Source organism: Arvicanthis niloticus, chromosome 30, assembly GCF_011762505.2.
Source record: "Arvicanthis niloticus isolate mArvNil1 chromosome 30, mArvNil1.pat.X, whole genome shotgun sequence".
In the NCBI taxonomy this organism is placed as follows: domain Eukaryota; kingdom Metazoa; phylum Chordata; class Mammalia; order Rodentia; family Muridae; genus Arvicanthis; species Arvicanthis niloticus.
In genome coordinates this window covers 12249278-12264401 of record NC_133438.1, presented here as the reverse complement: position 1 = coordinate 12264401, position 15124 = coordinate 12249278, and the positions used below count along the sequence as shown (strand labels likewise).

Sequence of the window (15124 nt, the reverse complement as noted above, 5' to 3'; positions counted from 1 at the left end):
AGCAAGTGGTCACTTTGACAACTTGAATTGGGAATGTTAAATCTGTAAGACCCATAAGATAAGCTGTTCTTAAAAACACAAATTATTGCTGGGTGTGATAGTACATGCCATTAATCCCAGCACTCAGAAGGGAAATAGGCAGGTGGGTCTTGAGGCTAGCCTCAAGTGAGCTCCAGGACAGCCAGGGCTATGTAAAAAAATCCTCTGTTGGAAAAAAAAATCAAAACACAAACCCCATGAATTTCTTTTTCTATTAACTTTGGCTTTTTGTTTAATGGAAATTTGCAGCACAATGACCCCAAAGATAACTTCAAGTCACTTAGGGCATCTTGCCACTGATTTAAAATAAAAATATGCCTTCAATCTTTTCAACTATTTGATTTTTCTTAATATTAAATTTGTAATCTGAGTCTTCAGTTACTAAACTTTTAAAAAATATAACCAGCAGGATCTGATGAAAAGGACTTACTGAGCTAAATTACTTCTAATAAGCTTGCAGAACAGTGAAGTTCAGAGAACCTAAACATGGTTGACCTTTAACAGAACTGAGTATTTGACTCAGCATCCTGTTTTATTTTTACTATAAAATTCTTGCCTCGTTTTCTGGATTGTTTAGCATCTAAGTTTCAAAACCTGCATCACCAGAGGCAAAGCAGTAAAAGTAAAACTAAAACTAAAACTCATTTCTAGTCTACTTACCTAAATAAACTCTTATAAAATATTAGGGAAAAAATAATGTATAGAAAGCAATTTTCTTATTTGTTGTATTTGCCAAAAAAAAGTAACCAATTCTTTGTAAAAAGAGAAAACGGAACGACAGTGTATTTAAATTAAAAGAATCAGTCTTGTAGTCTTAATACCAAGACATAAAGATGGCAAATCCAGGATGGTATTTAACATAAAAACTATGGCTTGAAAATTTTTGTTCATGGTTCAAGACTAAAATCTCATCACTGCAAAATCCCTCATGGCTTTTGGCAAAGATATTAAGAGAGATTTTAGTCTTTTGGTCACTTGAAGCTGCTACTTAATACGTGTCTTTACGTGAGGAAGTAAAGGTTAGGCAATTGTTTCACATACGAGTAGGATGTAATCTGAACAGTCATTTCTCCTAGAGATTTTAAGCTCAAAGAAGACATTTCCCGTCCTCTACTCTATTCTGAAAAGAATTTGAACTTCTTTAAGGTCCTGGCACAGGTATAGCCTGGCAGCAGTTTCAGTCTTCATGGCTAGTTCCCAATCCAAATAATTACATAACCTCACAAGAAAAAAAATCATACATGGCAACAGGGCTACAAATGCAGGCAAGTTCTTCCATGCATAAACATTTCAGGAGAACATCCATCAGTTTTAAAGGTAACCACCAGGTTTCAGATAGCCTAAATATACTTTATAGCTAAATTTTAGTTTATATCACCGGTGACTAAAACTAGTAAGTTTTGCAGCGAGGTTTCTTTCTTTTGCCTGTAACTAGATACACATTGCAAAACTATTCTGTATCATATGATTTAAAATGAAATAAATATAAAAATGAACCACACAATCAACACATTAACTTTAATACTCCACATTATTTATCTTGATCACGTGGTCATAACTGCCTTGTCAACAATCTTGTGAGCTGAGGAGTTGATTTTCATTCTCGTATCCATCAGGCAGAAATGCTCTCCACAGCTGGTCTGACTTAGGTATGGACCCATCCGTTGTTCCCATGTCCGAAACAGGAATGTTCGGACTGCTGAATGATCAGCCTTCTCCTGGGGGATGTTGGCTTCCAGGCACATTTTCACAAAGTCCTGGATAACACTGACTTTCTCTGTCTGCGCAGTACTGTTGCACTGAAGAGATGCAGTCAGGGACCTCTGCTTCTTTCTCACATTTTGCTCTTCAAATTCTGCCTTTTTCTTTACGAGTCTTATGGTAGAGTTGCGAACATTATTCAGCACCACAATGCAAGAAGTGCAGAAGAGTTTTTCTCCGTCTTCATCAAGTTCACCTCTAAACTCAGTGACCAGAGGGTTCCATACAAAGCAGATTTAGAATGATTTCGAGCAGGTGCTGCTGTGACAACATATCATTCCATTTTGTCTCTGAATAAGGCTCTTCGACTTCATTTCCAGTTGGGTTTTTTGTTTGTTTGCTTGTTTTTTCTTGATATTAAGTAGAGACGGTTTTTTGATGCAAACTACAGACGCATCCAATCCTAGCAATGAGTTTGTTCAGACCCGGAGACACCTTCGACTCAGTTTTGCAACAGGTGGTGGTGGGGAAACAGTTTTTGGGCTTGCACCCTATTTTCCCTGCGGGGCTGGGAACATGCCTTTGCTTCCTTAGGGTATGTGCAAGAGCCCTCGCCAGGAATGAAAAGAGGAAGAAGAAAAGGTCAAGCAAGGGATGAGGAGATCCCATTGCAGCTGCAGCCCTCTGCTCCTGCTGCTTCTGCTCCTGCCGCTACGCCACGCTGGAGCTAACCCCCAATGCATATTTTTATTATAGCATAATTACATTATTTCTACCTTCTCTTTTCTCCTCCCCATTCCTCCGCCCTTCCTCTCCTCTATCCCAAATGAATGCATTGGCTCTTTCTTTGTTGTTAAGAGTGTGCGTGTGTGTGTGTGTGTGTGTGTGTGTGTGTGTGTGTGCGCACACACACACATATAATATTCTTAAATATATACATACAAACTGTTCAGTCCATATAATGTTACCCGTATGCTTTTTTTATTATTATTTAAAACAATACATATGGCCTGGTTTGAAGATTTCTTGAGTAGGCATCATTCCCACTTCAGTGTTTTACCTAAGCATCAGACTTCCTCCTGAGGACTTGAGAGAGAGGAGAAATTTGCAACAGCTGTTTGCATAATACCCCCATCTTCTAAAGCAAAGTCTGAACCATGAAATAACTTTAATTATCATAGACCCAACCTAAACAGATCATTGTCACTGCATCTTTGCAGGGTTAGAAGTAGAAGGAGAAAAAAAAAAAAGAGAAGAGGAAGAGGAGGTAAGATGAAGGGGAGATAGTGGTGGTGATGTTGATGATCATAAGATCTTTGTTTCCTTGTATATGCTAAATCCATCATAGCGCCTATAGCAGTAAAATATTCTAATTGGCTAATAATCACAGGAAGTCTCTAAGGCTTGACTCTAACAGCTACATAAACAGTGAACTGGTACTAGGAAGCTGAGACTTTCCTTCCACTATTTTGAGTATTCAGCAAGATAAATGAGATTTATCTGTAACCAAGGACAATGCCGGATGATTATTGGGTACCTGAATAACTAGAGCTAAGGATTAAGTAGTTCTTTTGACAGAACAACTTAATGTATATGGAAGCTCACTTCTACATTGAGCTTCCTTCTTTTTTGCCTATACATAAACACCAATGAAAGACAACAGCAAGAACAAAACAAACAAACACCTCCCCCCCCCCCCCCCGTAGTCTCTGTATTTTGAGCATCACAACTGTGAGGACACAGCAGGGGAAAAGCATTGAGCATATCAGTCAAGCAGTGGGAACTTTCTGAACAAATGCACCAATTGCACGAGAAGATAATACTGCTATCATTAGTTATAAGAACAAATAGCCAATAATGTACTTGCTAAGTTTTAAGGTTAAAATGAAAATTTAACAATATTAATTAGGTTCATATGACAGAACTATTAGCTCCTTCTTTATGAGATTATGAAGACAAAATAACCTTATAAATGATGTCATATGTGCACACACACACATACACACACGTTTATCTCTTCCTTTCTCTTTTTCTACTGTATATAATAAATAGCTTTATCACATATGCTAAAGTCTAAAGCTATACTGAAGAATGGGACCATTCAGTGAGTCTAAGAAGTGTGACAATTTTTAAGCATAGCTCAGATTTTTTTTCAGATTTACTTCCATCAGGAAGAGTTATAAATATAAGCATAGGATATTGTTAAAAATCCTCTTCTATGTCCTGGAAAAATACATATGCCTCCTCAGTCATGTGCAAATTCAAGGACAGAGTTTGTAGATTAAGGATTCTAAAATGCCAAATGTCTGACAGTAGTACTTGAAACCAAGTACCAAATTTGATGCCTGCAATCCAGGAGCTGGAACAGTGGAGAGAGGAAAATCCTGGGTCCTTGCTAGCCAGCCATCTAGCCCAGTCAGCAAGTCCCAGGTTCAAGTAGAAGAATTATTGAGAAAGGCATCCAACACAGAGTTCTGCCCCCTGCCCCCCCACACACAGAGACATACATGAACACACACACGTATGGTATGAACACACATGCATACTTGTGTATCCTTTTGTTGTGTTGAATACTGATATAGAAAATATGTTGTTTCATTAGTTTTTTTCTTTTGGAATAATACAGAGTACCTTTACCCATAATTTCAGTTTGTGACATTATTTTATCTTTGGTGAAGGCAAAACTCATGGTTTGCTTTTATTTTATTTATTGTTTCCCTTAATGCATTTCTAATAGTATTCTGTTTTTATCCACAGGGTCTTTCAAATTTATTTACCTGATGTCCTTCAAATCATCTGATATATAAATGTAAGGACCTGACCTTGAAAACATATAGTACTATTGTGTATGCCCCTGCAGTATTTTCACATTAAATATCTAGCACAAAAAGCTTTTGTAATTGTCCCTTTCTTATAGACAAATTTTGTCCTTCTTTTTATCTTCTACACAATACCATTAGTTGCCATTAATGCCTTGGTCCACAAATCAAGCTCTCCCCATTACTACTTTTACAGAGTTTGTAATCTTAACAGATTTAAGGGCTAATCTTTGATCAACAATGTGAGTGATGATTGCAGTCTGCTCCATTATGCATTTATCATTATATTGTATCTTTGTTGTAATCCCTATTTGGACTGGTATATTACTAGCAGACTTCCATTTTGTGTTAAAACTCAACAACAAAATTGAAGAAATATTATTTGACTATTTTGTTTGTTTTACAGAGTGCCTAAAATGCAATTCGCTCTTTCTTTTTCTTCTGAGATTGTGACAAGGATTTTCCTTGTCTCAAAAAATAAATATGGTACAATTTTCCTTAAATATTTTAACCCTTTCAGGGAAATACCACAAGGTTTTCCATATGAGCACATTGTGCAGTCATAAATGTAACTTGTTGAACTTTATTACGGCTTTCCATTTTAATTTAGGTACTTAATTTGCATCTAAGTTTTGGCAGCAACTACTATGAATACACAAAACAGACTAATATGCCTATGGACCACACTGACCTCAAAGAACATGTGTAGCCTGAGTTTGCATGTAAGTTTCTCATAGCTTTAATCTACAGCCCAATAAATTTGTAAATCTCTTAGAGGCTTGCTGTGCCTTTACAACATGGAAGGAATGCACAGGTCTTTAGACTACCACATAATGTCACAATGTCTGAAAATCAAAATACCATATAAAAAGGGAGATCATATTTCTGTTTTTGCTTTTGGTGGACAAAATAAAAGTAAATACACATGTCACTTTTCAAACATTATATAAAAGAGACAATACTTCCATCTCGGTATGAAATTTGGTTCACCTAAAGCATGAAGATTATATAATTTAATTATCTTCTGTAGTGATTATGTAGTAGCTGCAGACCAATGTAACAGGGTTTTCACCCAAGAGAGTTTAGTTGCACTTGGGTAACTGTAGATATTTAAATAAATGTTTGTGTGTGTGTGTGTGTGTGTGTGTGTGTGTGTGTGTGTGTATGTGTGTGTGTGTCTGTGTCTGTGTGTGTCTGTGTGTGCATATTGAATATATCCTTGAGAACAAATTAAAATTATCAGGTATTTGGCAACAATCAGTCAGAAATGACGTTTCTTTATACTTAAATCAAACCATCTCTTCTTCTAAATAATTGACATTCACTAAGAGGAAATTAACCATTGCCAACATCATTATCAGAGTCTGAACAACAGCAAGGGACTCTCTGACACCATAGAAAATTGAACTGGCCTGCATCACTTTGATTAGAACAACATCGGCATGACGTTCTTGTGGAAATATCATATTTTAAAATTATAAATTGATATTAAAATTCCAACTCATAGTGTGACCATCGTAGTTCCTCTAGTATCTATAAATCTTATTGTCTTTATCTGTAAAATGGAGGACTAGAATGTATTATCTTCTGCAGTCTTCATGAAGATAAATGAAGAGTAATATCTATACAGGGCATGTATTAAATGCATGGTTTGCATCTTAAGATGATTGCTATTATTAAGACACATTTCAACCTGCATACAAATTCAGATACCAGTATTTTACTAGAAATAACATTCTAGATTTTTCAACTCCTACTAGGTTTCAGTTAGAAATAATTAAGTGTTTCTCATAATTTTGGTCATGAATATAAATTATACCACAGCAGATATCCACCAAAATCTAAATTTGGTGGAAGGAGGCTATTGAGGAATGATTTTTTTCCTCTGACATATCATCTCTCAAACATATTATGGAAACCTGGTAAAAATGAACAAAACCCAGTTACCAAACCTTGTTTTCTCTATTGCCATTTTAAGACTCTTCAAATGCAGTAAAATAAACATTTATTTCCAAAAACCTGCATCCATTGAGCTACCATCAATAAAATCATGTTTAATATCATGATTATAGTGCTAAGAACAATCCCTGATTTCTGACACATATAACCTTGTTTTCAGCAACAAGCCATAGACAAGTGAACACACTAGATATTTATGGTATGTTATTTACACTTTTTAGTAGTTTTGCACCAATATCTTCCTAACTCAATAGGAAAAGGAATATAAGAGATCTTTTTTCCTGGGGCACAATAGAGAACACCCCGTCCTCTGCGAAAAACCCTGCTATCTATTTTTATGCCTGATGTCTTTGATTTTCAAATTCACAAAGTCATCATCAGCCCTACAAAACAGTTGTAATTATCACTATTATTCTAGCCCTTACTAACAGTGTAATTCGTGGTACGGATAATGTCACAGATATAGCAGAACATTGCTTTGAAAAAAGCTGAACCGTTATTTTTCTGCTATCAATGCAGTTAGCAAATAATATTCCCATGAAGTCACAAGCAACACTATTAGAAGTGATGTGGCAAACTCATTTCAAGCTGTTACAGCCTAAGAATCTTTTACCAGGCTTTAAATCTCAGTATATCCATGTGAAATGGACTAACCTATTTATAGGAGAGGTCCTTTTGGTTGCGATATCATTGCTTTGATTTCTCTGTGGAGTCTATAATTTTGCTCTATGAAAAGGTAACCCCTCAGAATACTCAGAACATATCAAAATGACAGTTTTTCTGGGGAGTTTTCATGTGTCACTCAAGCACATTACAGGTGTGAGTTTCGAAATGCGACACAGCCACTAGACCTTGAATTGTCTCTTCACAACATGTCAACAAAGTCAAGATCGAGTCAATAAAAAAAGTAAAATACTCACAATTCAGAGAAAGCTATGCAGCATTTGGAAAACTTCAGTGGTGGAATTTTATGTCATATATTTTATAAGCACTGATGAGCTATTAAAAACCCTAAGCCCCCTGAGTTTTGTCCTAGGTCTTAGAGAGAGTTGGGAATAAGAATCACCAATGAGCTGATCAGATACATTTTGCTATGTTCTCTAGAGGAATCCATATCGACTATGATATATATTATAGCAGAAATATATATTATATCAGAAATTGGATCAGAGATGACCCAGAATAAGTCTATCAGGTACATCCTCATTATGTTTACATACACGTTTCTAATTCACTCCCAAGTATCCCAGTGTTCACCCAGCAAATATAAACAACCATCATTCTGTGGGTAACATGATTGGTACAGGGCACAGCAGGTGATATTTTAATAGGAAACACATATACTAAATAGGGAAAATCTGTAAGCTGCACAGCATCAAATATTTGCTGACTCTTGACTTTCAAATCTATTACGCCAAACAGAACTAGTGTGTAAGGTTCTTATTTTTACGTATCATAAGGGTTTGTTTCTCATAGAAAATGGATCTATCCACAGAAATCTCTTGATATTTTGAATGAAAACTCGTAATAAATACATTAAATTTGCCATATGAAGAATTACAATTTATCAGCCTTTTTGTTCTTAAGAAGTGACAAAGGGTCTAAAATATGTACCATGTACCTTTATTAGACAAGAATATAAAGGCAGATTTCAGGTTTGGTCTGAAAATCCACTTATATGCCACTATACACAATTATTGTAAGAACCCAAGACAAAATGCCACTGGGAGGCATTCACCCTCTTCATATTAGCTGAGGTGAGGTAATAGGTGGAGAATGCCATCAGGATTTTGAGATCTTCCTGTTAAGTATATATTATATATATATACACATTGTATATAGCATAATTGAGGGTGAAAAGCTGGAAGGTCTTATTGGTAACATGGCATCATAGTGATGGAATGACCTACATGTTGAGCTATTCCTCACTTTTCTTTCTCTCTGAGGTGCTCGTCTTCTCCACAAACTCAGACACAAGCACATGCTTCAGTATACAGTTATTATCATTATTTTTATTTTGACTAGTACAAGGCAGCAACGTGGAAGATGTCAATCACACTTCTCAAACTCTAGGTGACATCTCTTTCATAAAATTCAATTTCACAAGGATGGAAAATGGGATGACAGCCTCACTTACTCTGACTGCTAAAGGGCACTCAAGGGTTGGAATGAAAGGAGCTGTTATCAAGACTGCTAACATGTCCAACAGTAACTGTGGTGGTGGGTTATATCAGAAATTCTAACTAGTACTACAGGAGAATGGCATTTCCATTGGCAGCAGGAACATTTTAGATTTTATTGTGAAGTATTCTCTTTCTGGCGTGCAAATACCATGTTTTCTGTGTCATTTAGAGCAGCTGTATTATTGAAATCATCAGAGTTTCAAAGATGGTCTTCTGCAAAGTGAGAGCCACAGCACATGACTTCCTGTTGGCAAAGGTGCATGTAGGAGGATGTAATATCCTCTGTCCCATCAGGGTTCTACATACTCTATTATCACATCATAGATAACTGGTGCTGATTAAAAAGGATAAATATTTGCAAGACACACAATGTATTTCATACCTTATTCTTGAAAATTCAAAGTACTAAAATGCTACAAAAATTCTGCACATTGTTCTCCGTATACACACTCATTTTATAGAATACCATTCAGACTTATAGGATGATTTCAAGCACTGTTATCATTATGCATTATTCAGTGAGGTCAAACAATGTTCTGAATGAGCAATATTTTCTCCATTATAAAAATAAGGATGCAAGGTTGTAAGAATGATTCAGGTGTACAATACATGCTTAATTTTCAAAAGGTTCTGCAGTTATTATCTGGAAACAGGCAAACATATAAACTAAGAGGAAAAAGAGTGTGTGAGTTATTCTTGTGCCTGTTTTCAGACTGTTTTCCTTCTGTTGGGTTGCCTGGTCCAATATTAATGTTATATATTTTGATTTATCTTTCTATATTTTGTCAAAATATGTGGTTATTACAAAAATGATTTCTACCACAAAATGATTTCTATCCAGTGTTTGGTAGATCATATAATGTATTCAGCTTGAGTTTTAAAATATCAGGAATTAACATATTTATAGATAGTTATAATCATATTAATTCTTCATTATTTCATGAAATTTAATGTAATTTAGTTCTATAAAATATTTCTTGTTTATTCAGTAACCGAATAAAAGCTGGAAAATGGCATTTAAATAGAATCACTCAGATGGTGACCATGGGTTGAAAACCATCTGTTGGAGTCAGAGGACTCAGAAATGGGTACTTATATAAAGATAATGATGTCCCTCTCCTAGAATGCATCAATAAGTATTAGTTTAGTAAAGAATAATGTCTCATAAGCCATCTCACATCCATGTAAGTCAGAAATTATAAAGATGCCCTGAATACCTCAAAGGCTATTATTTCAACCCAGAGATATAGAATCATAGTCTTTATATCCATTTATCCCGTGCTTGGCAATTTTGTAAGAAATCACTGTAAGAAGAGTGCTGTCTTTTAGCGTTCTGAAAAAAGACTTCTGAGCTTTTTAACGTACTTTACTGGCAAAGGTTTCTGAAAAAATAACATTTTACTTTGCCACCTTCAGAGGCATTAAACGATGCTGCAATGCACTTGCTATCAGTTTGCGTTTCCCTTATGACTACTACGAGTTTCTTAATTCGTTGAGAATGCTAATCATGGAAGAAAAATAAAATAAAGTTTGAAAAATATGATAAACTATTTCCATTGCCTTTTATTTTTACTGAGTTTCAAATTATTTTTAGTTTAGTATCCACATGCAAGTGTGTGTGGGGTGGGTGTGTGGGGTGTGATTGTATGTGTAATCACATTGTTGGAATCAAAGTGTAAGCTATGTGTAGGTGCCTACTGAGGTCAGAAGAGGGAATCGAGTTCCATGGAGCCAGAGATCCAGACAATTTTAAGCCAGATGCTATGTGTGCTGTGAACAGAACTTGGGTGCTCTTGAGGATCAGGAAGGATTGAAGTATTCTTTACCTCTAAGGGCGTTCTCTCCATCCTATGTTATTGCTTTTAAAAGATGATCATTAAACTTATGAAGTGAACTCATGTATGTTACATCTATACCCACATTGATACCTATGTCCATTTAGAGCTGATGCATGCTCTCCTTTATGCTGCTCCCTTCTTGGTGCTAAACAGTGCTAAAGAAAATTACTTCGGTACAATCATATCTCAGTGATCATTTCACCAGTGTTCCAGATCAAATCAAATCAGTTCAGGTGTTAGGGGAAAAAAATATTAGAGGAAAAAAATGGTTCAGTTAAATACGCCTTACTGCTCAATCTGTTGAAAAGCAATCTATAGCAATTTGCCTAAATAAAATTTAGAGAAGTAAAAACGTGTGTACAAACACACATACACAATCTCAAATAACACTTAAGCATCCATTATGTTGAGGACTCCTAAGAGCCTCGAGTGGTCAAATAACAGTAATAAGCTAACACGTCCTCCTCACATAAACAGAGCTTGACCTAACAATGGAGACTACTGGAAAGAGCTGGCAGTGTTTATGAAGAATTATTTGTCAATAAAATTCTTTGGAAAACTTCTGTGTTTGACAGATTCACCGATAATTTGGCATACTGTGAGACATGGGTTAGAACATTGCTTTAAAATAGTATGTCAGATTACATTGCATTACATGAAATGCATTTTGTGTTACAGGCATGCCATTAAGTAGACAAAATGAAAACTAACCAAGTTGGAGGGAATAACAGATTTCCCTACTCTTAAGACTTTTTTTTTTAAATTAATCATTCCTATCGCTTACATATCAAATGATATCCCCCCTTCCAGTTTACCCCTCTACAACAATACCTCTCCCTGCTCCCCTTTGCCTCTATGAAGGTGCTCCCTCATGACCCACCCACTCCTTCTCCAGCATCCCCCTACTCTGGGGCATCAAACCTCCATAGGACCAGCCCCCCCCCCAATTGATTTCAGACAAGGTCATCCTCTGTTGCACATGTATCGGGACCCATGGATCCCTCCCTGTACTCTCCATGGTTGGTGATCTAGTCCCTAGGTGATCTGGGTGGTCTGGCCAGCTGACATTATCTTCCTATGGAGTTGCAATCTCCTTTGCTCCCCTAGTCCTTCTGCCAGCACCCACTCCAGGGTCTCGGAGCTCAGGATGATGGTTGGCTGTGAGCATCTACGCCGGGATTGGTCAGTTGCTGGCTGAACCTCCCAAGGAACAGCCACACCAGGCTCCTGTCAGCAAGTGCCTCTTGCCATTAGCAACCGTGTCGGGGTTTGGTGTCTGCAGATAGGATTGATCCCTAGGTGGGGTGGTCTCTGGATGGACTTTCCTTCAGTCTCTGCTCCATTTTTTGTCTCTGTTTTTCCTTTGGTCAGGAACATTTCCGGGTTAAAAACTTTGAGACAGGTGGGTGGCTCCATCTCTCAACTGGGGTCTATCTAGTGGAGGTTGTCTCTACAGGTTTTATTGCTCCTTCACTGGACATTTTGGCTAAAGTCATCCCAGTTGGGGCCTGGGAGCCTCATGCTTCCTTGGCATCTGAGTCCCTCCAGTGGCAACCCCCAGTTCCTCATCCCCCATTGCTACATATTTTTATTCTATTTCCTGACTCTCTGTACCTCTCTCTTGTCCCCACCAGTACCTGATCCTGTCCCCTCTTTTTCCCTCCCCAACCTCTCTCCCTCCCATACCTCCCCCCCCCAAAAAAAAAGAAATAGCTCTTAAGACTGTTTAACCTCAGAAGGAATTGTTATTGTTGGGCTGATTTTCCAGTTGTCTTGATTTTGTTCCTTTCCTTCACTAACACTTCACATTTCACTTCAAAGGAAAACCTAAGCCCCAGATTCACGCCCCCCCGCCCCCACAAACTCTGCCAAGTCAAATAGCTGTGCAGGTCAGGGGTCACAAAGGTGTTATCTCCTGTCAGTTCTCCACTCCCATTTGTTTAGAGGGAGCTGATGACTTACTGGTCCAGCGAACTCTAACTCCCTGTGCAATCACAGTTTTGCAAAAGCATTCAAAACTCACACAATATCAGTGAGTTAAAATGCAGCCTAGGCTTTAAAATACTACAATCTACTAATTATTTGCCCTGATGATTTTTCTCTAAGAAAATCATGATGAGTCTTTTGATAAAAGGCAAAGAAAATTGCCTGAATTCCTTCCATTATCTTAACAAAATAGCTTGTGAGTTTTAGGTTGTTTCAGTGTATCAACTTTAAGAGGTCAAAGTTCAAACTACTTTGAAATTTAATGTATCTTTTAATGATGATATATATTAGAAATCCAGAATGAGCTTCTTTAAGTACGTTTGGTATGAAATAGTATTGGAAGTAAAACACAAGAAGAGATATTTATATTCTCAAATAACCAAGGTCATCATAATTTAAAGATTAGTCTAAAGTATATGAATTTAATTCACAGTGGTGATAAAAACAAAGATAATAAAACATGAGATATTTATATTAATTGTAATAAATTTGAATGAAATTATAAAAAAAATGAACCAAACACAATGGTAGACATTTATAAATTATTTATAAATTAATAAATTCTACCATTATAAATGGTAGAATTGTAGACATTTATAAAGAAATAATTTTCTCTATATTTGCATATTTGTATCTATGCATATGTTTTAACTTGTATAAATTATGTCTAAATGTGAATTTATATAATTATAAATATATATCATATATTTTAGATGTGAATCTCTCTGTACAAAAATACTTTCATGGAATTCTATCAGAAAAAAAAAGTGCAACTAAAATATATAAATTGTGATATGATTTGTGCCAGAAACAAAAGAAACTCAGGACAAATGGCTAAGTGTGGTGTGGGTTAGCATAGCAAACTCATAATAACCTCTAGGCTCTCGCAGCATCTTAAGTAGCTACACAGCACCCAGCACCCATGCTGGCTCCTGCTCCACTTTGCTCTTCTCATGCAGGCCACCAGCCTAAACTCTAGTTCTTGGGTTTCTTGTGCTGAAGGTTCTCATTCTTATGCATCCCTGCTATTTCAGCCATGCATTCTCTTTTGTTCTCCTGGCTCTTGGCTCTCTCTGGACACTCTCTCTTCTTTGCTTTCTCTCTCCTCATTCCTCCCTCTATCCTTCCTTTCTCACCCTTCTTTTCCTTTCCACCACTACTATAGGCCATTTGTGGCCTGATTCAGTCTCCTGGCCAGCAGACTGAATCTGATTTGGACTTTTCCAAATGTCCCTATCTGTAGTTCTTCAAACCTACAATAAAAACACCCTCCCCAACCAAACCTTGGAAAGACCATGTCCTTATTCTTACAAAAGAAGACATTTTTAATATTTTTAGAAAATTCTTTCTTAATATTCCTGAATATTCATCTATCAGTTTACAAATGCTTTTTTTTTTTTTTAGTAACTTTCAGCATAAGAAGTTCACTCTTGTAATTGTGAATCAGTGACAGAGCATAATGGGTTTCTAGGAATTTTACTTTTGACCAAGTGATAATGTGACAAAAAGCAATACGTATTAAAGACTCATGAGAACCTCCATTTATAAAGCTAAAGAAGATAATATTATAACTTATTACCATCAACAACTGAATAGACATCACAAGAAAGACGGCCTATTCTAAGAACAAGTTCTAATGTGGCCCAATAGATTATTTCTATTGACATTATATGCAATTTTGGATACATCGATATGTCCACTCATTAAAACCTATGGTTGACCACTTTTGACTCAACTGGTAAAACACAGGATCAGGCAAATGAGAGTAAAATAAAAGTTGGTATTTTCCTGCTCTATTCATACCCCCAAATTACGTTATATATTACATAAACATTCTTATGCATTCAGTGAGGTCAGTTCTTCAGCTGATAGGGTAATACTTAAGTGGGTAAAACTGCATCTCACATATTACTAACTGTTTTAACTGTTGAATAGATATAAGTTGCAATGTAAAATTTATAATTTGACAACTCAACGTTCTTAAATTGAAGTCTAATAGAAAGAGATTTTTTTATAGAAATAGAATTCAGTTGGTCTCAACTATATTAAAGTGTTATCTGTAATATTTTATAAATTAGTGAACTTTCATTTTCCCTTATTGACTTGGCTGTCTGTTATCACTAGGACAGCCAGAGTAAAGTTGTTAAATATCAAATAAGATAATGCTACCCTTCTGCAAAAATTCTCCAATGACATCCCATCCTAGAGCAAAAGAACATCCCTGCAAACATTCAGTAACTCCTATGGTATAACCCTTGACTTTTATGTTCACCTCACTGAGGAACTAGGCATCTGCATTTTTATTCCAACACTCTCAACTGCAGCTTCTCTCATCTTTGAGATGTAAACATCGTCATCATCCCCTGTTCAGTTTTACAGTTTCTTCTCCACATAGAAAACACTTTACCCATAAACTTGTGGTACTTTGCCCATCACAACAGTTATTCAGTTCAACATACCATTTGATTTTATTATGGAGACTTGTCTCTCTCTGTATCAGTGTAGATGGAACCGAATCACAGGTTCTTACACATCTAAAGCACATGCTCTACATGGTACTATATCAACAGCCTCATTGAGACCTGCCAGGTTATTCTAA

General features: G+C 36.4%; 1 protein-coding gene and 1 pseudogene across 3 annotated transcripts in view; both read right to left on the bottom strand.

Moving 5' to 3' along the window:
* Nkain2 (sodium/potassium transporting ATPase interacting 2) overlaps positions 1 to 15124 on the bottom strand; it is a 978239-nt gene that overhangs the window by 533563 nt on the left and 429552 nt on the right. The gene's annotated exons all lie outside the window — the stretch shown is intronic.
* LOC143440694 (CGG triplet repeat-binding protein 1-like) lies at positions 1606 to 2083 on the bottom strand (annotated as a pseudogene).